This window comes from Macaca nemestrina, chromosome 16 (assembly GCF_043159975.1).
Source record: "Macaca nemestrina isolate mMacNem1 chromosome 16, mMacNem.hap1, whole genome shotgun sequence".
NCBI classification, from domain to species: Eukaryota; Metazoa; Chordata; class Mammalia; order Primates; family Cercopithecidae; genus Macaca; species Macaca nemestrina.
Window position 1 is genome coordinate 50554118 of NC_092140.1, and position 23183 is coordinate 50577300.

Here is a 23183-nt window from a genome sequence, read left to right on the forward strand (position 1 = left end):
ACAGGAGCCAATACCAACACAACCAGCAGTGATGCAAGGAACCATCACTGTAACACTACCAGTGGCAGAATATGTGGTCACTTCAGGAGAGACGGTCATGATGGTTCTTGGACTGTCTCTGTGACTGCCACCCAAAGAATCTCTCACCTGGAACAGAGATAGAAAGACAGCCTTCCAATGTGAATGTGGATATCAACTAGTGACATCATCTTTGTTAAAAGGAGGCAAGCGTGGGTTGAACTAGAGGTATAAGGAACATTCCTAAGGAAAAAAGTAAATATATCTGCATAATTCATGGTATGGCATAAAAGTCTGGCAGAGGTGAATGTTTCGTTTTGTTTTGTTTTGTTTTTCCAAAAGGAAAGACTAGTCTCCATATGCATGTGGCAGACCAAGTAAATACAGCAGCAATGGCATGCAGGATTTGAGTGTTCTCAAACCAGTCCACACAATAGGGATGTATTATTTGTGACTGTATTCCACTACTCAAGGAAATTGATCAGCTCTTCCAAAGGGACACCCATAATCATATACTGCTCTTTTCTGCAGGACAGCAACTTAGTTTTTAGTGAGAGGCTCAATATTATAATTGTAGAAACATCTAGAAAAGTGAAATTTTAAGCTTTTGTCTTTTTTTTTTTTTTTTTTTTAGTTCTGTGCCTATTTCATACTGTGGATAATACTGACAGTACTTAGATTAGGATAAATCAAAGAACCCATGCCAGCCAAGGAGTACCACATAAGCACTTTTGGTGATGGGTGAAGCCAGCCATCCATCTCAGCAGAAGAGAGTAAACTTTTCAACCTAAACCACAGTCAGGGAAGTTACAGTCCACATCTTCCCACAGAAATGTGGTTAGAGGGCATCTCTCTTTCTGGTTGGGTAGCTCAGTCTACCAGACATTTAGTATTTAGAGGTGACTTCAAGAAGAGGAAGTTTGTCTTGAGACATGAAAACAATAAATCCTCTGAGATATAATAAATACATATATACGTGAATTGTTTATCTTAAAGCAGTGATTTTCAAAAGCACTTTAAGAAACCACAGTTATATATAAAGAGTTGCTAGCTTGTAGCAGAGAAGGAGTCCTGTGGCCAGTAACTTTGGTAAATATGTTGCAAACTCAAGCAGGTTTCTAATACTCTAGGACTTATCAAATCTTCCATTCATTTAAGCTTTGTGAATCTTAGGGGAGGAGATAGAGTGCAACATTTGTCAAAATTATTTAACCATAAAAATCAATGTATTCATTTCAACAATCTCATGTAACCAACTTTTCTGTGAAATATGCTTTGGAGAATATAAGTTAAAATTTAATTATTTCTTGTAGAATATAATGTGGATCTATATGATGCTAATTTGATAATATACATATAACAGGAATGACATTTTGTTAATTAAAATTTTTTGGTAAAAATAAAGTGGTGTTTGATCAGGTTTCTATATAGGACTAGTGTTTTCCCTTTATGAATAACAGATAGATAGATAGATTGATAGATAGATAGATAGATAGATAGATAGATAGATAGATAGATAGATAGAGATAATATTGCAGCTACTGGTTATTGCAGCATATTTGCTCTGTGAAATCATCACTTTTACTATTTCACATTCTGAGCACATACTCTTCTTGTTCTTTTTTCCTCTATCTTCCAACTCATTAGTTATGTTCTCTGATTTCATTAAGAGTTTTTGTTTTTGATATAATTATCTCCCTGTCTATCAGGGCACTTTCTATTTCTATCTGTATTAACCCCTAGAAAACAGGAATACACAGAGGTCACTCCAACCATGGACATTTGCGATGCCTAGAACATCGTGCCAGTGGACATGTGAATGAATTATTCCCTGTCACTTGTTTTTCCCTGTCTCTTATAATCTAGATCATAATTCTGGAGTTCTAATTTTAAGTTATACTATGTAGGAACAGGAGGCACATGAGGAGGCCATGAGAAATAGCATGAAAAGCTTGGGATGCCTATTCCATGGAACTTAAGACATATGCTGAGGTTCCAGAGTATTATCAAAAATTTTAAGAAAAAAAGTCAGATTTTTACTATAAAGAGCACATCATAGATGTGGTTTGTAGTTTGTAGACAAAATAATAATAATAATAATAAAACAAGAGGCAACACAGAATTTTAGGATATAAATTATAAGTACTTGAAAAAAAAAGCAAAGTTGTTTTATTTTGTCTAGTGCAATTTACATAATTGATTGGCTACCCAGGGTCCATTTTCCTTTTGCATTATTCTACCACACCCATCCACTCCATGTGCTATGGAGAAGGTAGACCACATCATCAGCTAGGAAGAGAGGGCAGAGCTGATTTAAATTAATCAGTATTTTGTATCCCATTGGGCAGGCCTTGATTAAATAGTGGACAAAAATAAAATTACTTTTTATTCTTGGTGGGAATCCTAGAACCAAAGGGTTCTGTCACTAGGCATGTATAAGACCCAGAACTGTCATAACCATTAGATAATGCACTAAAAAAAATTATCATGCACAGTTAAAAAATCACAGACAAATACAACAAAATCATGATTGAACCATGACTTGTCACAATTCTACTTATAACTTAAGCCACTTTGTACTGATCATTGGTTACTTCCAGCAAAAACCATCCTAAATGATAATGCAAATATATTTGAATCATCCAATATACATATATATGGAATCATCTAACAGATTCATCATCACTTCTAAACCATTGTTTATAACTCCTTTTAGTAGATCTTGTCTGTTTTTGCCCAAGGAGGGCAGATCACGAGGTCAGGAGCTCGACACCAGCCTGGGCAACATGATGAAACCCCTTCTCTACTAAAACCACAGAAATTAACTGGGTGTTGTGGCACGTGCCTGTAATCCCAGCTACTTGGAAGGCTGAGGCACGAGAATCTCTTGAACCCAGGAGGTGGAGGTTGCAATGAGCCAAGATCGCACCACTGCACTCCAGCCTGGTGACAGATTCTGTCTCAAAAAAATAATAATAATAACAACAACAACAACAACAAAAAACAGAGTTATTACATTTTATATGTCTGTGAAATTGAATAAGGCAAGTTTAGGCAGAATGGGAAGCATTAACTTTCAATGTCCTTGCTTTAGCCTCTTTTATCAGACCCTTACAGTTATTTTTATATTGTTTTGGTACTTAATTTTTTATAGCATTTGAAAATGTATTTGTCTGTCAGGGCCTGGAGAGAATTATAGAGAAGGCTAACAGATGATTCTGTCATCGCTCTAAATGTCATTAGCCTGCCAGTTTTCTCCGGAGCAAACGAAAGTCCTTATATAAACAGGAAAAAATTGGATGGCAATATAAATATTTTCATAGTGATTTAGTAATATCTAGTCACTTAACAAATAATGTTCTGTACATGCTGTATATTTTATACTAAATTAATACGAATGTTAACTGGTAGTGTTTACTTTCTCTATATCCCATTATGGAGATACTAACAATAAAGAATTGGGATAGCACATGAGCATAAAATATAATTCTTTTTCAAAACCTATGGTGGATGACATATAATGTTAATTAGAAATGTTAAAAAAGAGAGAGCTGGCACTGTAACTTTCTAGTTAAGCATTTCACCACTTTAAAATATATAGCTATCCTATTTATCATGGCACACAAGTACCAAAACCTTTTTTAATTGATAATAGTCGATCTAATGTCCAGTTTAGACATATTTTTCCTATTTTTTTCTTCATGCAGTTGTGCTGTATATTATTGCAATTTCTTGAAAAAGCTACACATTGTCATATCTTTTTGCGTTTATTTGTGTGTCTCCTTCTGCTTGAAAAGGTTTTTTTCCTACCTAATCTAACTGGTGAGCTGCTTCTCATTTACCACCCTTAGCTCATATTTTACTGTAATGAAGTCTCTATTGAGTCCCACAGGTGGCAGAAGTAATAGGCTCCCTCCTCTAACATTTAATGAGATGGTAACTGTAAATGAGCAAGTATCCTGACCAATAGTGTTCCCACAGCACTTTGTATATATCACCATTATCATGCTCATTATCAGCAGCTAATTTACCATAATGTGAATAAAATGTAGGATTCACAGCCCCTCAATTTTATAGGCATCTTTGAAGTGCCTATAGATGGTTTCCTATTTGTATTCAGTACCATTTTTCGTAAAAAGCGTCTCCCAAATTGTATATTTCAAACATAGATACACAGTTATTCCTCAAATTGCCTCATGGTTATCCATCATTCTAGTCTGAACGATTGTCAAGGATAGATTTCTGGTCTTAAGCATGTTTATTTCTTTAGTGATTATCACTCTCTTTATACAGCAGTCAATAAGAATCTATTGAACAAGTCATATTTTCGACCTCGTGATAGAATTGGATATACAATGATGAACCAAAAAAAAAAAAAAAAAAAAAAAAAGGCAGATAATTTCTTTAGGAGAAAAAAAAAAAAGAAAGGAAAAAGAAAAGTTGATTAATATACTTACTTGCCACACCTGGAAGACAGAATTAGAAATTGTCCATGTTAGCCTATATAGGTGTGTAGCCAAGCTGAGCAATAAGCAAGTGTTTTAAAAGAGCAGGTTAAATTTTTGAAATAAAAAAGGAAATTATATTGGTGAGTTCATTGTTCCAATGGTGTAGTTGTGTTTAGCAGAAAAGGCACGTTTACACATTTTCAAAATATGGGAAAGCCTTCTATAGAAGTTATTAGGTTATTCCTTGGGGAAACCAGAAAATGTGATTTCTGTTACTTTGACATTACTTCATCCACACCTGTAATCCGCTTTGGGAATCAAGTTATAAAGTAGGCCTCAGTCTCAACAATTAGCCTATACTTGTATTTGTAGTGAAGGAAAAATTATCTATCCTTCCCTTGTAAATATTCGAAGGTCAGGTTCAGTTGACCCAGAAATAACCTCTAGAACATATAGTGACGGAGAACTTGATAATTTAACATTTTAGAAAAGATATTACACGGATATTAGTACTACGACCTTTAGAAATGTTTACTCAAATTTCAGTGATAAGAAATAAAGTGAATTTTATATTACTTTATTTTATTAACTTTTATTTTAAGTTTGGGGTGCACGTGCAGGTTTGTTACATAGGTAAACTTGTGTCGTGGAGGTTTGTCATACAAATTATTTCATTACTCAGGTATTAAGCCTAATAACCCACTAGTTATTTTTCCTGGTCCTCTCCCTCCACCCACCCTACAACCTCCAATAGGCCCCGGTGTTGGTTGTTCTCCTGTATGTGTCCATGTGTTCTCATGATTTAGCACCCACTTACAAGTGAGAACATGCAGTATTTGGTTTCCTGTTCCCACATTAGTTTGACAAGGATAATGGCCTCCAGCTCCAACCATGTTCCTGCAAAGGACATGATCTCATTCTTTTTTTCTGGCTTCAGAGTATTCCATCATGGGCATGTACTAATTTTCAACTGAAGTGCCCATTGTATTATTCTTCATTTCTCTTATTTTCTACTCTTCAGCAATTCTTTTTTCTTAGCACATTCTTTTAAGGTTTTATTTCTTTCTATACAACACACCAGTTAAGCTAGAAAAAAAGAAAAATCTTAATTAATATTATTATCCTTAAATGAGTTATTTTTATGATATTTGAAATTAGAACACCTAATTGTTCTTATATACTCGTATCTTCATTTTGTGCTAAATTCTGGTTTTTGCTTTTTTATTTTTTATTTTTATTTCAATAGTTTTTGAAATACAGATGGTCTTTGGTTACATAAATAAGTTCTTTAGTTGTGATTTCTGAGATTCTGGTGCACTCATCACTCAAGGAATGTACACTGTCCCCAAGATGTAGTCTTTCATTCCCTACCTGCCTCCCACCCTTACCCCTCATTGCTGAAAGTCCATTATATTGTTCTTTTGTCTTTGCATCTTCATAGCTTAGCTCTCACTTACAAGTGAGAACATACAATATTTCGTTTTCTATTCCTGAGTTACTTCACTTAAAAAATGGCCTCCTGTTCCATCCAAGTGGCTGCGAAGTCTATAAATTCATTCCGTTTTATGGTTGAGTAGTATTCCATGGTGTATATATACCACATTTTCTTTATGTACTCATTGGTTGATGGGCATTTATGTTGCTTCCCTACTTTTGCAATTGCAAATAGTGCTGCTCTAAAAATGCATGTGCATTTGTCTTTTTCATATAATGACTTATTTTCCTTTGGTTAGATATACCCAGCAGAGAGATTGCTGGATAAAATGGTAGTTCTACTTTGAATTCTGTAAAGAATCTCCATACGATTTTTCATGTATTTGTCCTAGTTTACATTCCACCAGCAGTGTAAAAGTGTTCCCTTTCACCACATCCAAGTAAACATCTATTTTTTTATTTTTTATTTTTTATTACTGCCATTCTTGTAGAAGTAAGATCTTATCTCACTTTGATTTTAATTTGCATTTCCCTGATAATTAGTGATGTTGAGCATTTTTCTTATGTTTGTTGGCTGAATATATATATATATATATATATATTACTTTGAGAATTGTCTATTCATGTTCTTTGCTCACTTTTTGGTGGGATTACTTGTTTTTTCCTTCCTGATTTGGTTGAGTTCCTTGTAGATATTGGATATGCATAGTTTGCAAATATTTTCTTGAACTCTGTGAGTTTTCTGTTTACTCTGCTGATTTTTTTTCTTTTGCTGTGCAATAGGTTTTTAGTGTAATTAGGTCCCATTTTTTATTTTTGGTTTTGTTATATTTGCTTTTGGGTTCTTAGTCATGAATTAGTTGCCTAAACCAATGTCTAGAATAATTTTTCTGATGCTATCTTTTAGAATTTTTGCAATTTCAGGTCTTAGATTTAAGTCTCTGATCCATCTTGAGTTGACTTTTGCATAAGGTGAGAGGTGGGGACCCAGTTTCATTCTTCTGTATGTGGCTTGCCAGTTTTCCCAGCATCGTTTATTAAATTAGTGTCCTTTCTCCACTTTATGTTTTTGTATGATTTGTCAAAGATAAGTTGACTGTAAGTATTTGGCTTTTTTTCTGGGTTCTCTATTCTTTTCCATTGGTCTATGTGCCCATTTTTATACCAGTATCATGCTTTGGTAGCTCTAGCCTTGTAGTATAATTTGAAGTTGGGTAATGTGATGCGTCCAGATTTGTTCTTTTTGCTTAGCATTGCTTTGGATATATAGGCTCTTTTTGGGTTCCTGATGAATTTTAGAATTGTTTTTTTCTAGTTCTGTGAATAATAATTATGGTACTTTGATGGGAATGGAATTGAATCTGTTGATTGCTTTGGGCAGTATTATCATTTTCACATAAATTCTACTTATTAATAAACATTTTTTCTCAGTAAATGAAGAAATTTAGAAATTAGGACAAGCCTCATGTTATTTCATTATTTATTAAAATATGTCTTAGGTGTCTTCTTAATAATGATTTATGATATCTGTATACACACACCCAAACACACACACACTTTTAACCCTTGAACAACACAGGGGTTAGGAGTGCTGATCCTCATGCCATCAGAAATCCACAAATAACTTTTGACTCTCCCAAAACTTAATTACTGATACCCTACTGTTGGCCAGAAGCCTTACTGATAACATAACCAGTCAAGTGATACATATTTTTTTTGTGTTATATGTATCATATGTTGTATTTCTACACTAAAGTAAACTAGAGAAAATAAAATTGTATTACAAAAATAATAAAGAAGCAAAAATAAATTTACTATTTATTAAATTGAAGTGGATCATTAGAAAACCCTTCATCCTTGCCATCTTCAACTTTGATAGGCTGAGAAAAAGGAGGAAGAGGAGAGGTTGGTGTTGTCTCTGGAGTGGTAGAGTTGGAAGAAAATTTGCATACAGATGAATCTAAACAGTTGAAATCTATACTACTGTTGTTCAAGGATCAGCTGTGTGTGTGTGTGTGTGTGTGTGTGTGTGTGTGTGATTGTGTGCTATTTTCTGAGGTCTCAGATAATAAGATGAATGGAAACATAAGCCTGAACATGGGGGAGCAGGTAGATTTTCCATTATTACCCTCTTCTATAATGTATTAATAATGTGCTTCAACCATCTTAATTACGTCAATGACCTCCTTAATTTAACAGATTCAACCTTCTCTGTTTGTAATCTTGCTAGAAGAATTTGATAACTAGGCATTGCATGTACCTAAACAAATTAGGCATTTTAATAAAACCTCATTATTCACAGTTCATTAGTTAAAAAGTCAGATTTTTTATTATTTTGAATCCTACTATAGAGTAAGGCTCAACATTAAACACCGTACTTCATATTTTAGATTTAAGTTGTTCACAATGTAAATTTCAAGTCAATTCCAAACTAGTGATAAGACATTTATATTGTACTGAAAGGTATCATTTCAAATTTTCTGAGTGTGAAAGAATTTAAGATGCAGTTGATAGAAACTAGGTAGTAGAACTAATGAGAATTTAATTTGTTTACCCTTTCTATTTTATTTGCATGCAAAATTGTATGAATTTCATGGGTTCTAGTTTGGTTGTCACAACTGGTTCATGTTTCTAGAGCAAGATGGCCTTCATATTTCCCTCAGCTTGACTAAACTTTAGATAGGTTTAGTCCTGACTCTAGGCCCATAACCTTTGTATTCTTAGAGCACTTACCTTAGAAAACTTGTGAATTATTTCTCTGCCTCTTTGAAATGTAAACCATTTTACAAGCTTCTCACTGGTTTTACAAACCAGAAATGTCTTTCTCAGGAACCTTGGAACTATCTCTTGGCACATGTATACATATGTAACAAACCTGCATGGTGTGCACATGTACCTTAGAACATAAAGTATAATACAAAAATAAATAAATAAAATGCAATCAACAAGAAAGAAAGAAACCCTATATTCCAATTTTTATAGAATATTAGGAGCCTAACTTTGATAGACATCTTACCCCAAGTTGTAAAATGATCTCTTGACATAAAGATATGAAAAATTTGCTTTTCCTTTGGGTAAGGCAAATTAGCAAACCCAGACAGGCTAAGACTCCCCCTTTCCTCTCTTCAGCTTTGAAGAATCCTTCAGCTTTGATTCAGTTGAGTTTAGCTCAGACTGAGAACTGGCATCTGGCTTCTATTTCAATAACTTTCTTTTTTTTTTAATTTATTTATTATTATTATACTTTAAGTTGTAGGGTACATGTGCATAACGTGCAGGTTTGTTATATATGTATACTTGTGCCATGTTGGTGTGCTGCACCCATCAACTCGTCATTTACATCAGGTATAACTCCCAATGCAATCCCTCCCCCCTCCCTCCTCCCCCCTCCCCATGATAGGCCCCGGTGTGTGATGTTCCCCTTCCTGAGTCCAAGTGATCTCATTGTTCAGTTCCCACCTATGAGTGAGAACATGCGGTGTTTGGTTTTCTGTTCTTGTGATAGTTTCCTGAGAATGATGGTTTCCAGCTGCATCCATGTCCCTACAAAGGACACAAACTCATCCTTTTTTATGGCTGCATAGTATTCCATGGTGTATATGTGCCACATTTTCTTAATCCAATCTGTCACTGATGGACATTTGGGTTGATTCCAAGTCTTTGCTATTGTGAATAGTGCCGCAATAAACATACGTGTGCATGTGTCTTTATAGCAGCATAATTTATAATCCTTTGGGTATATACCCAGTAATGGGATGGCTGGGTCATATGGTACATCTAGTTCTAGATCCTTGAGGAATTGCCATACTGTTTTCCATAATGGTTGAACTAGTTTACAATCCCACCAACAGTGTAAAAGTGTTCCTATTTCTCCACATCTTCTCCAGCACCTGTTGTTTCCTGACTTTTTAATGATCGCCATTCTAACTGGTGTGAGATGGTATCTCATTGTGGTTTTGATTTGCATTTCTCTGATGGCCAGTGATGATGAGCATTTTTTCAATAAAGTCTTCCTCACCTGTTTTTGCCTCATGTAATTTTTGTTTTGACATCATAAATTATTTAGATGCTTTCATGACTTATTTTTATACAAGCTATTGTATCTTTATATGAAGTTGTTCTTGAATACAGAATATAATTTAAAACTCCTTTAAATAATTTCATTTGATATATGAGCTTCCCACAGGTAGGGATACAATCTAGCATATCTGTATAATCCCTTTCTCTGTATCACCTGTTGTAATGATTCTCACACAGAAAGCTTATCAAACCTAGGAATTGGTCAACTTCAAATAATAAATATTTTCATTAAAAATTACTGTTTGAAAAAAGTTCAATAATTGTAATACTTTTAAAAAGTGATATCACCATGAAACTGTAAATAAGGCTACATGAAAATACAATTTCAGGTCATGGTGCTCTCCCTCTTCCCCCAATTAAAACAAATAAAACTGATCAAAGTGACTCTTGAAATGATTGTGAATGCATTTTTAAACATGGAAATAGTTAAAGAAATGGAGTTTAAACCATTCAATCTTGGAATATTTACTCAATGCATCTATACTAAGAATTCAAGCAAGTTTGGAAACCTAGAGGACTATTAGACTCTTGCACTTTCAATGGCAGGTAACCAACGCTCTTCTCAAACCAGCTCATGTAACACAAGGAACAAGGAATAACTCTGGCTTGAGCTGAGCAGCATCCACGTGCTGAAATTATATTTTCAGAATAGTTTCCCTCTCTCACTCTCTTGGTTTTGACTCCCTATGTTGGCTTTAGTCTTAGGCAGTCTCTCTTTTATTGGCAGAATGCATTCTGAAGCTCACATTCCCTCACATAAGCAATTCCCCACCTGCCTCTGTGTCCTAAACTAGAATATCAATTTCCTAATATGTTATTCTAATACAAATTATCTGTTTGAGTCTTTGTGGACAAGCTTAGATCAAAAGCAATCCCTAAATGAATCAATGTGGTGGGAGAAATGGAGTATCTTGCCTGGAATATATACTTGTTCCTGTGTCCTAGGGGTGGATTCCTACCTAACAAATCACAGGAACTTAGAGAGAAAATATGTAGATATACATGACAAGAAATGACAATTTATGCTCTCCCTTAGCATTTTGATCTGAAGAACTTCATGAGGAGAAAGTCTCTCTGAGGAAGCACATAATGAAGGCATGTGAGCTGACCCACATCAATGGTTATATTTCTCAAAAGTAGACTCATACTTGGTACCACTGTTGCTAGGGTTGTCTATTTAGGTTATCCTCTTAAAAACACTCAAAATTACCCCGTCTCTACTAAAAATAAATACAAAAAACTAGCCGGGCGAGATGGCGGGCGCCTGTAGTCCCAGCTACTTGGGAGGCTGAGGCAGGAGAATGGCCTGAACCCGGGAGGCGGAGCTTACAGTGAGCTGAGATATGGCCACTGCGCTCCAGCCTGGGCAACAGAGCGAGACTCCGTCTCAAAACAAAAACAAAAACAAAAAACAAACAAAAAAACAAAAAACACTCAAAATTATTCACATGATAAGGGCATTGGGAGCTACAATAAATAAAATAAAAATATAAATTGAGAGTTCTCTCTCTCCCTCTCTCTGAAATATTTATAGAAATTGCAGACACAAATCCTTTGATTCATGTATATTTACTGGCTTTCTATGCTGTTGTAGTCACACCAATGGGCAACAGAATAATAACAATAACAAAACAACAAGGTAGATATGATCTCTGACTGCATGGACTCTGCATTCTGGAGAAGAGATCAATAACAAACAATTAAAAGGTTTAGAAAACTTTTATTGAGATGGTTACACATTTACAGTGTTGGACTATGGGTTGCACATGGGATTACTAAAATAAATGGGGAATCAATAGAAATCATATTTAGCATGGAAAAACTAAAGGCATTGCCACACATTCTGAAATTTAGCAAACTCTGCATAAACAAGAGAAAAATAAAGGAAAAAATGGCAAATGCTCTATTGTAGCCGGAAAAATTGTTCATGGCTTAATTGAAGGAACTTGAGGGAGGGAAAAGTGATTGCAAATTTATGGTTAGGGGATGAGTGAGTGCAATGCTGTTTTGTATAACTGTATTTGAAAGTATATAGGAGCTTCGAGACGAGCTATTACAGACTAAGGAAAATTAAAAGTTACTTTCTGTTAAAAGATACTTTTTAGAATAATGTATTTAACACTTATATTGAAACTAAAATCTTTTCCACTCATTCTCTTTATGTCTCTCCCTCCTCCTTTTCCCTTTGTTTCTCTTTCTCTCTTTTCTTTCATTTTTCACTTTCTATATTTCCCCAAAGGAATTTTATTAGTATTGGTGGCTGCTAAGTATTATACAGATTAATTCTAATCTCCATATCTACTAACATAACATGTATATAATCGATACAAGGAATGTTATCATTCAAATGAGTATTGATGGAGGTGCACACTATGTAAACTATTGATAATAAATATAACAAAGTGACATAGAAAACAAAAAAAAATCAAATTAATAGCTGAGTAAAACCATGAGTATGTATTTCTGAAGTATGAGTTTGAGGAAAACTGTAATGTGCTTGACATGTATGGAAAATCTATTACTTAGATCTTAGCATCATTAGTCAGGTAAAAAAAAAACATGACCAGCTAAATCAAAGACAACCAAAACTACAAGTCTGGAAGTAAAGCAGAAAAAAAAAAAAAAGTCCCTTTTCCTCCTTCCAATATGCCTTAAAGAAAATAATTCCCTGGGAAATGGTTCACTCACTTCAAGGATAAAAAGGAGAAGAAGATGGTAAAATTTCAATAAATCACTGGTGTGCTAAATGATGGCAATTAATTGAACTCAATTCAAAAGAATACAGGTTTCATTACAGTAGATATTTGAAGCTGACACTGCATAATTAAGTTTAATACATTTTTAACTTTGTTAATTTCTCCATAATGTTTTTGAAATGTTAGGAACTTAATTGCAATTGTTCATTTGAACACTGACTTTCTTCCTTGCTTGTTAGAAAGGGGATACTGCTCATTGAAGGGTTCATTGCATCCTTAATTTTCACTTACATTGACCATAGAAAGGCCTACAGATGATTTTGTGTTTATTTACACAAACCATTCAAGTAGTCAAATCTCTTTGTGAATCCTTTTTGTCAGATAGAATCACCCTACAATTATAAAGATACTACATATTCTTTATTACTCTTGCACTTCACTTTCTTTTATTGTTTTTGACGAAGTGAGTGAACATTCAGCACTTCTTCCTAAAATTAACCATACCTCCCAGAGCACTACATTTAAAAATTAATAACAAGACAATTGTGTGTACTCCAAGTTTATCAGACTGCAAAAATTATAGCACTATGATGGGTCATAAATATTAGAATTTATTCTATTCTAATTATTTTGATGAATAACAAATTACCAATACAAATAATGGGTAGGTCTGGGAACTGTTTTTTTTAATAACAAGAAAGAAAGGACTTGTTAGAAGTTTTCACTTTGAACATAACACACACTTAAAGTATAAACAGAAAAGATTTTGACCATGATACAAATCCCTGACTGAGTATTGTAGTTTATTTTGACAGAGGAAAACATTTCAATGGACACATGACATTTTACAAGCATGTCTCAGGATAATTAAATCTCTTGAATGCATTTTTTTATGATTTATTTTATGAAAACTTATATTTTAATACAATATATATGAAAAATCATTTTAGCCTGACTCCCCACTAACAGTATTTCAGGGAATAATTTTAGAAATAACAAAACACTCAATGCCCCGGTACTGAATTTTGGCATATTCTGAAATACTTAAGACCACCATCATTTAACTAGGATAATTGTTAATATCTCTGGAAATAAAATTTTGTAGCGATATCATCATGTCAATAAATCATTGTTGTTTCCTTTGTTTTGGTTCCATTTGTCTTCTAAAACTTGTATGATATAATCCCTATGGACTTCATTACAGTAGGAGAAACTTATTTATGTATTAGAATACTGTACCTATGTGCTGAAAACTATGTAAAGACCGTAAGCAAAAGTATTAGAGACAATGTTAATATTGTTCAGAACATATATTTTTAAGTATTCTTTATGTAGAGATGAAAGTAAATAAAATGATTTTATTAGTGATTCAAAGAAAATTATTCTTGTTTTTGAACAGAGTTATGAGAAGAGCAAGGGGAAGGTCGGCAAGTTTAGGTAGTCTTTTTCAATATTATGTTTTCAAGTTTAAGGGCAAACACAAAAATAACACGCTTAATCCTCCTAATTGGAAATAAGGGAAGCAATTTTCATCTCGTCTGTTTTGTTTTTAATTGCAATTGCAAGTACTTCATCCTCTTTTTGAAATATATACAAATTATTTTCAAAACTAGATAGTAATTTTGAAAACTGAATAGACCTTTCATCAGCTTTATGCCCTGGAAATGTCTTTTTCATGGACCTATAAATAGCAAGGAAGATATCACTCCTTTTTCCCAATTTCTGTGGGAGGATAGCAGCCTAACTTCAGTGGAAGCCTCGATCCAAGTGCCAAAGCTACCTGCCACCTGTCATAAAGATATGAGAAATGTGATTTTCCTCTGGACAAAAAGCAATAAGCTAACACAAATAGTCAATGCAATTACTACATTGAATGTAGGATGAACTACTTGTGACAAAAGGTGCTATCAAGTCCTCCTACTTGAAGACTACTTTGTGGTTTATCTTCAAAGCATGTATCTAAAAAGTTGTATCTGCTTGGCTACAAAATGGTGAGATTTCTTTATCTTTGTAATCTCCTAGTGGATTGTCTGAATGCACATTAAAGTTTGGTTTAATGCTTATTCAATAATAAAACTTTTTTTTTTCTCTATTACCTTTGTGGGAATGTTATGTTGGTCAGGAGATTTTACTTTTAATTGATTTTCCTAAAAGAGGTCATTATTAACATTTTTGTCTCCTGCGCCCCATGATTTGTTTAAGGATAAAGTGGTATGAAGACATCACTGTGGATAAATATATTAATTATAATTTATTAACATTTACAGAAACTGTAACATGGGAAGAGATACTTATCATAAATATCTTTTATAGAACCATTGTAATAAAGTTTTGAGTTTCACCTGTAAAGGTCTTCAGTCTTTATTAAAGAGATTTGTTTCCCCTATGGAATGGCATGTTAGAATCAAGGTAAACTCTTGAACAAGTTTCCTATATCACATTCTAGGGATATTATTTTTTATTTGAGAGGTTATTCCCAATAGTATCATAGTCTTGGCTATCAACTCTGAAAGCCCATATGTAATTTCTGGCCATAGCTGCAATGCCTGATGATTTGTAGGTACTCCATATATCCTGCAAATAATCTATGCAAGACAATTTCCTAGGAGACTACTTCCCAAGGAATAGAGTGATTTTCTCAAAAGAAGTACATCCTAGGTGACTGAAAACTCAATAAGACCCCTCAAATTTATGAGACTATTGTCAGATCGAATACATCTAATATAGCCTAAGATTGAATAGAGTAAATAAAAGATCGAACAAAGAACCCAATGATAACACAGATATTAAGTTCATCGTATTATATTAAAAATAGTATATTCAGTTCTGCAAAACATATTTTAAAAGACATTTCAAAATGAACCTTTATCACTTTAGTTCTTCCAAAACAGAACTGATAAGAGAGTGAAAAATTCTAAAACTATGTCACAAAAAGGGCCGACTTTTTACTCCATCTTAAAATTTTTATCACGTACCATTCTCAAATGATATAGGGAATATTAATATAAGTATTTTAAAGGTATTTTCCCTTTAGAGGCTTTTCAATGCAGTAGAATGGATAAGACATATTCACAAATACTTGTCTATAAGTAAATTTATTGTAGAAGCCAAAGGCTCTTCTAGTAACTTATCCTTCAGTCACTTTCTCTATGCCTCAAGAAGACAAATAAAGGGTGAGAGGAGGCAGTTCTTAACTTCCTTGTGTAGCTAATCATTTGATTTAATAAATATAACTGGAAAGAAAGGGAGTATATTAATTTCAACATCTCCAATGGATCAGGCACAGCATAATGACCCACTGTATATTCAGATAGAGTTAATGCAAGCTTTACTAAAAGTAATCCCAAAATACCAGTGACTAAACAAAATGAAAGTTTACATCTCATTAACATGAAACTTTCAGTATTTTTTTTAAGACTGCTTTGGAATCTACCCCTCATATAGTAACTCGCTATCTGTCTCTATCCATTATATCTATATCATGGAAAACTTACTTGAATTAGATGTGGATCAAAGTTTGAAATGGTTTCCCAAAAGATTTGTATTACTAAGTAAATAGGCTGCAATTATCAAACTATTAGTGGCTGACTCTATATTTCTAAATATTTTAAGATTTTAAAAAAGCATCATTATAGAACAAAAAGTATAATAGCAAAACCATTGCTATTATAAGTTCATTAAATCTTTACTATTTAAGTGAAGAATAAAATCGTTTAAAAAATCCATCAAAATACACTTACCTAGAAAATATTTTCTAAAATCAAAATTTTCTAAATCATGATTAATATTTAATAGAAAAAAGTTTTTCTCAGTCTAGAATACAGAAGAAATCAAACTCAATTTCTTGTATACTCTCACTCAACAAAAATAATTAACACAGAAGACTTCTGGGACTATATGTGGAAGGGCTTCCCCCCTACATCAAACAAGCAGTCTGTTTTGTAGTGGACAACAGCTGCATGTCCTCTAGTTCAATTCAGATACCATCTACCTGGAGAAGGTACTAGATTTCCCAGGTTAATGGCTGAGTCCCCAAGACTGCTCCCCACACAACTTCTGATGGCACTAAGTTGTTTTGCCTGTGCTTCTGATCAATGGACTATAAGTCGAGGTATCCACAACCCTCTTCTCAGGTTCAATTAGTTTGCTAGAGCAGCTCACAGAACTCGGGGAAACACTTACTTACATTTGTCAGTTTATAACAAAGAATATTACAAAAGATAGATATGAAGAGATGCATGGGGCTGGACATGTGAAAAGGGTCCATTGAGGAGCTTCTATGCCCTCCCCAAGGCTCCCCCTCCAGTAACCTTCACATGTTCAGCTATCAGGAAGTTCTTTGAACTCTGTCCTGTTGGACTTCTGACAGAGACTTCATTGGATAAGCATGACTGACAACTGAGAAGAAATGTGATTAAACAAAAAGAGTATAATCTAATACTAACAGATTCAGTTGGGAAATCCAGCAAAGTCTCTCTGTCCAATGTTTCTTTACTTCTCCGTGGAGCATATCTTCCTCCAGGGTATGTGGCAGGACCTCTTCCGAAATGAGATTCTTATGACTTACAATCAGATAAGGTAAGTCAAAGAGTTTCCCTGTGGCCAGAGGCAAAAAAAAAAAAAAAAAAAAAAAAAAAGATAAAAATGTGTTTTTCGTTTCTAAGGCCTGTGTTCATCTGCTAAGGAGCAAGTGAAAGGAGTTCAGCAAAACGGCAGAGAGGGAAATTGTTTTCTGACACCTGCTTTTGAGCCCTGCAGCACCCTAATGTTAATAAAAAATACTGCAACAAGGGCTGAGCTATATATAATATATTGTTATATATGATATTATCACATTCAGATAGCAGTATATTGTTTTCTTTTAAACTAAATTTGAAGTTACTTAAGTTCAGCTAGATATCACATTAAAATTTTTGCTTAAAACACTTGCTAAACATGAACATATATATGCTTTTATTTATGTTTTTTATTTCCTGTCAACCAGAAAGTTGGAAGCATTTAATGAGAACATTATCCGGTAAGTCATTTAGGCTCACACTAGCTACTTTTGTATCAGCTATAACTTGAGTTTGTTTTCTGACCATCTCATCTCCCATGGGCTATAACTTTTAGCCCATTATGAAGATTGCTTCTGCCCTTGCTGATCTAATACTCATTTATGTTATCCATGATTCAGCTTGGCTTAATTTTGCTAGCAAAAACTTGCAAGGACAAATTTGTAACAAAGGCTCAGATACACATACTCTGTGGAAGGAATATAATCCATTTATACATAAATGAATTTCAATATTAAGAGATTGGCCTACATAAGAAAATTAAAAGCCTGAAACTACTTGACTGAATAAAATATTTAAAAGTTGAGAGCCCATTAAGTAATCAATGTATTCATTTCTCACACTTCATCATTGTGAGAGTCAGAACAATTGATTCAACATGAGAAAAATGCTCAAAGCTCAAATTTGTCTTCAACTCATTCTGCCTCCCACTTTCTGGATGAAAATTGCTAAAAACCTCTGTGGATGGGCTTGAGGGAGCTATAGCAAAATAAAATCTTTATCAATAATGGCAAAAACGAAAGAAAGGACAGGTAACAAGATAATAGAAACAGATCACGTGACCACTTAGACAACATTTGTATAATTATTTTATCTACTATATGATTCCAATTAGAGAACCAAACTCATTAAATATATTTGAGCAATGCTTTTGAATCAGTATGCTTTTACTTTGTCCTAGGTTCAAACAATTTCATTCATATGTCACAAAGAACAATCTAATAATCAGTTAAATAATGAATTGTAAGAGACTCTTAGAATAAACACATTAGCATGACAGCATAGCATATCAGGAAATGCTTAAAGAACACATTTCAATATAATTTTTCCTTTTTTTTTTTTTTTTTTTTTGAGACGGAGTCTCGCTCTGTCGCCCAGGCTGGAGTGCAGTGGCGCGATCTCGGCTCACTGCAAGCTCCGCCTCCCGGGTTCACGCCATTCTCCTGCCTCAGCCTCCCGAGTAGCTGGGACTACAGGCGCCCACAACCGCGCCCGGCTAATTTTTTGTATTTTTAGTAGAGACGGGGTTTCACCGTGTTCTCGATCTCCTGACCTTGTGATCCGCCCGCCTCGGCCTCCCAAAGTGCTGGGATTACAGGCGTGAGCCACCGCGCCCGGCATAATTTTTCCTTTTGTAAATGACAAAGTAAACAGACTATTTACAAGATATTATTTTTTCCTCTAATCAGGTACATACATGATACCTACACGTGCCTCATTTCAAGATGAGCTTTGAGGGAAAGCTGTAACTAGCCACACAATAAAAAAAGCTATTTCCAAAGTGGGAGAGTAGGTAAATAAGGCTAAAGAAGAATTGAAGCAGAAAAGAAAAGTGAGTAGTTAATAAAAGAACATCTATATAAGCTCACATATTTAATATTTTGGCTTTGATTTTTTAAATATCAATGTATTAAAAGCATTTGCAAATGCAAATGCAATCCCAAAGGTTTCTATCTTATATTTTTTAGTGGATTATAAGATATGAGAGATATGTACTGGAAACAGAAATTAAAGTTTATTTATGAGTTATAAAAAATTTCCTTGCTAGAATAGTTTAATGGAATAACCTACTATTGCCACCATTTTCTTAAAGGTAGTACATTTGGCCTCTGAAATACAGAAAAACTACAACTTCAAAGTAAGTCTTACAATAAATACCTTTACATTTACAAAAATCTAACCACATAGTTCTCACTCTCATATCTCATTTTTTCTCTTTGCACATTAAGAAAATGTTACTCTTTGGCATTTAGGAATCAGTGGCATACATTGATTTCTAATCTTATTTGACATGCAAGTTCTTGTAACATTTCAAGGGATCTGCATTCCATGGGACACATTTTGGAAAACACTCCCCTTGACAATGTCTCTTTAAATTTTGTGATCAACTACTGTTACAAAGACATTGCAAACAAGATATTTGTCTTGAGAATAATATATCTGGGAGAAAAAAAGATACATGGAATAAAAGATTTTTTAATACCTATGGTAAGATAGATGAAAATCAATAAGGGCAATTTAAAAGTTACATATGTATAGTTATTTATTTAGACTAAAACGAAACAAAACAAACCACAAGAAGATGCAAATTCCTGATTTAAAAAGTGTCATGTAAAGATGTTTTCTATAAGGAGTAAAGTAGAAATAAATAATGTAGCATATTATGAGGCTCAACCAGGATTCAGTACACCACTAATTATTTGTAAATCATTTTTCAGAAACAGCCACACTCGTTCACTTACATATTATCAATGGCCGCTGCTTTCCTGTTACAGTGATGGAATTAAGTATTAACAGAGATAATATGGTCCACAAAGTTAAAAATATTTAGTATCTGGCTTTTATTGCAAAATGTTTGTCAATCCCTCTGCTACACATAGAGAATACTGTCACGATCAAAAGAAGTAATGCTCTCTATGTTATTTTTGATGCTCTGAAAATAATGTATTCTTTAGATTTCAGGTGAAAGTCACTTTGTCAGTGAAGCATTCCTGACCCCACATTCATCCGATCCAAATAAAGTTCCTTATTTATAAGCCATCAGAGACCCCTATTCTTTTTTGTACCAGTATTTATCACAAGTATAAATAAACATTCTGATGTTACTAAGTTTTCCTTTATTTCCCCATAAGTCAAAGCTGTATAATAGAAGATATACGGCTCTTTTGCTTACCACTCAGTAACTGTTTATTGAGTGAATAAGTAAACAGTAGAAAAAGTAAAACTAATATATAAAAAAAGAAATTAATATAAATGTAAGTGTAGAAACAGTTGCAGTATTTGGAACCATGAGGAGTTACTGTAATTAAAAAAAAAAAATCGTTCTCTCTCTCATTTATACCTCAGTAGGAGAGTAGATGTCGGATACATGTAATTGAAAAATGTGGTTTAGATCATGGCCAAGCAAATTTGCTAATATTTCATTTCAAAAGTTGAGCACACTTCCACATAGAATCATTTGCACTGTTATACAACTATAGGACTGCTACAGAGAAGTAAGCAATATTTAACATAGAAGGAAGAGATCAAAATAAAGATGCTCTGCAGAAGGTATTCCTAACAACAATAAAAACACCTATTTTCACCAGTCATTTTTTAAGTGCCATCAGTTAAATCAACTGTACTTCTCTCAGAAAAGGTGAGAAAGCAGTGAAAAGACAATGGCTTTATTATACGAAAAACCACTCCAAATGATAAACATTCAATCACAGGGAAAAGAGGCCCCCCTTACACTTTGGAGAGTATGCCTGAATATACTTCCTTTTACCCTTTCCTCCTTATACTCTGAAGGGATCATACTTAGTTGATTAACAGGAGAAAGTGGAGTTACACAGCTGAATAGAATATACCAATGTTTGTCTCCCGACACAAACAGCAAATTGGACAACTATACCATGCAAGAAAACACCTTCATAAGAGCCAGAAAATCAGTTGAGCAACCACAGTACTTCATTATAACATCATAACAAGGAAAAAGGCATTGAATAAGGTAAAAAGGACAATTTTGCACTGTCTGCACTACCCCTCCATGAATCCCTGGTAACACAGGGCAGAGAGAGATTGCATGTGCTTCGGGAAGGGAGAACAAAGTGAGTATGAGAATTTGCATAGGCACTCAGTGCTGCCCTGTCACAGCAGAATACAATACAGGGCAGAATTCTGCTGGCATCTATGGCAAAAAAAAAAAAAAAAAAAAAAAAAAAAAAAACCATCTACATCAACCCTGGAAAATCCAGAGGAAAATCCGTCTCTCCAGTGAGAGAAAATCAAGTCCCAGGTGGCTTCACTACCAGCTGACTAACATGGCCTGGGGCACCACATAAATGTGAGTGGAAGTCAGGCAACAGGAACTTCAGTCCTTGGTCAGGCCCTAGTGGTGTTCTGGTCTCAGAGGCAGTGGACATGGGGTATGACTCAGTGTGGCACCAGCTACGAAGGTCATGAGAGTGCCTGCAGCTCCTCTCCCAACTCCAGGCAATGCAACTCAAGGAGATTCCTTCTGGTTGGGGAAAGGAGAGGGGAAAACAAACAAATAAACTCAGAGAATTTTGTCTTGTAACTGTGGACAAGCTCAGCCACAGTAAAATGAAGAACCAGGCAGATTTCTGAAGCTCCCAACTCCAGCCCTTTGCTCTTGGATGGTATTTCTATTCCTACTCTGGATCAGAAAAGAATTCACTGGATAATGGGATGAAGCCAGTCCTGGCAGGATTTCGCTGCCTGCTAACGAAAGCACACTTCAGTCTTGATTAAACATCAGCAGCAGTCAGGCAGTACTGGCCATAAGCCTTGGGAAAGCCCCAGTACTGTGCTGATCTGGAAGGCTGTGAGCTTCACGTGTGACCCAGCATTGTGCCAGCTATGGTGGCCATGAGAGAGCCCATGTCACTCTTTTCCAAACTCTATGAAATGCAGCACAGAGAGACTCTTTCTGTTCGGGTGAAAGGGAGGAGAATAGTGAGAGACTTTGCGTGGTAAACCAAGGAATTCTTTCATCTTGTCCAAGTCCGCCAAAGCTGTATTTCTAGGAACCTGTAAGAGTCTCACTGTTCCTGGACGTAGGGTGCCCCCTAGCTCTAAGATAGCTGCAGTGACTACAGGCTTAGGTCACAACACTCAATCCCCTTTGAATTCTTGGAAAGTCCTCTTAAGACAGACACAAGCCCAGACTGCAAAGATTAAAATAAATACCAAACTCCTCAATGCCCAGATATAAATGATGATCCAAAAACATTAAGAACGTACAGGAAAGCATAAGTTTACCAAACAAACTACATAAGGCACTAGTGACCAATCTTAGAAACAGAGATAAATGACGTCTTAAATAAAGAATTCAAAATATTTGTCTTGAAGAAGCTCAACAAACTATAAGATAACACAGAGAAGGAACTCAGAATTCTATCAGAAAAATGTAACAAAAACAATTAAAATAGTTTTTAAAAATCAAGCAGAAATTCTGGAACTGATAAATTTGATTGTTTTCCAGCAAAAAGGAAGGAAGGAAGGAAGGAAGGAAGGAAGGAAGGAAGGAAGGAAGGAAGGAAGGAAGGAAGGAAGGAAGGAAGGAAGGAAGAAGGAGGGAGGGAGGGAGGGAGGGAGGGAGGGAGGGAGGGAGGGAGGGAGGGAAAGAAAAAGTGAGAAGAAAAGAAAGAAAGAAAAGAAAAGAAAGAAAGAGAGAGAGAAAGAAGAAACGAGAAAATAAAATAAAATAAATAAAAGAAGAGAAAAGAAAAAAAAATTAAGGATTTAGGGATTTTCTCAGCACTAGATCTGTCTTACAAGAAATGTTAGGGGAGTTCTTCAGTCTGAAAGAAAAGGTTGCCAATATGCAACTAATAACTATCTGAAGGTATAAAACTCACTGGTAAAAATAAATGCACAGACAAATACACTGTAACTGTGATATGTAAGTCACTCATACCCTGAGTAGGAAAAAAGATAAACCTATCAAA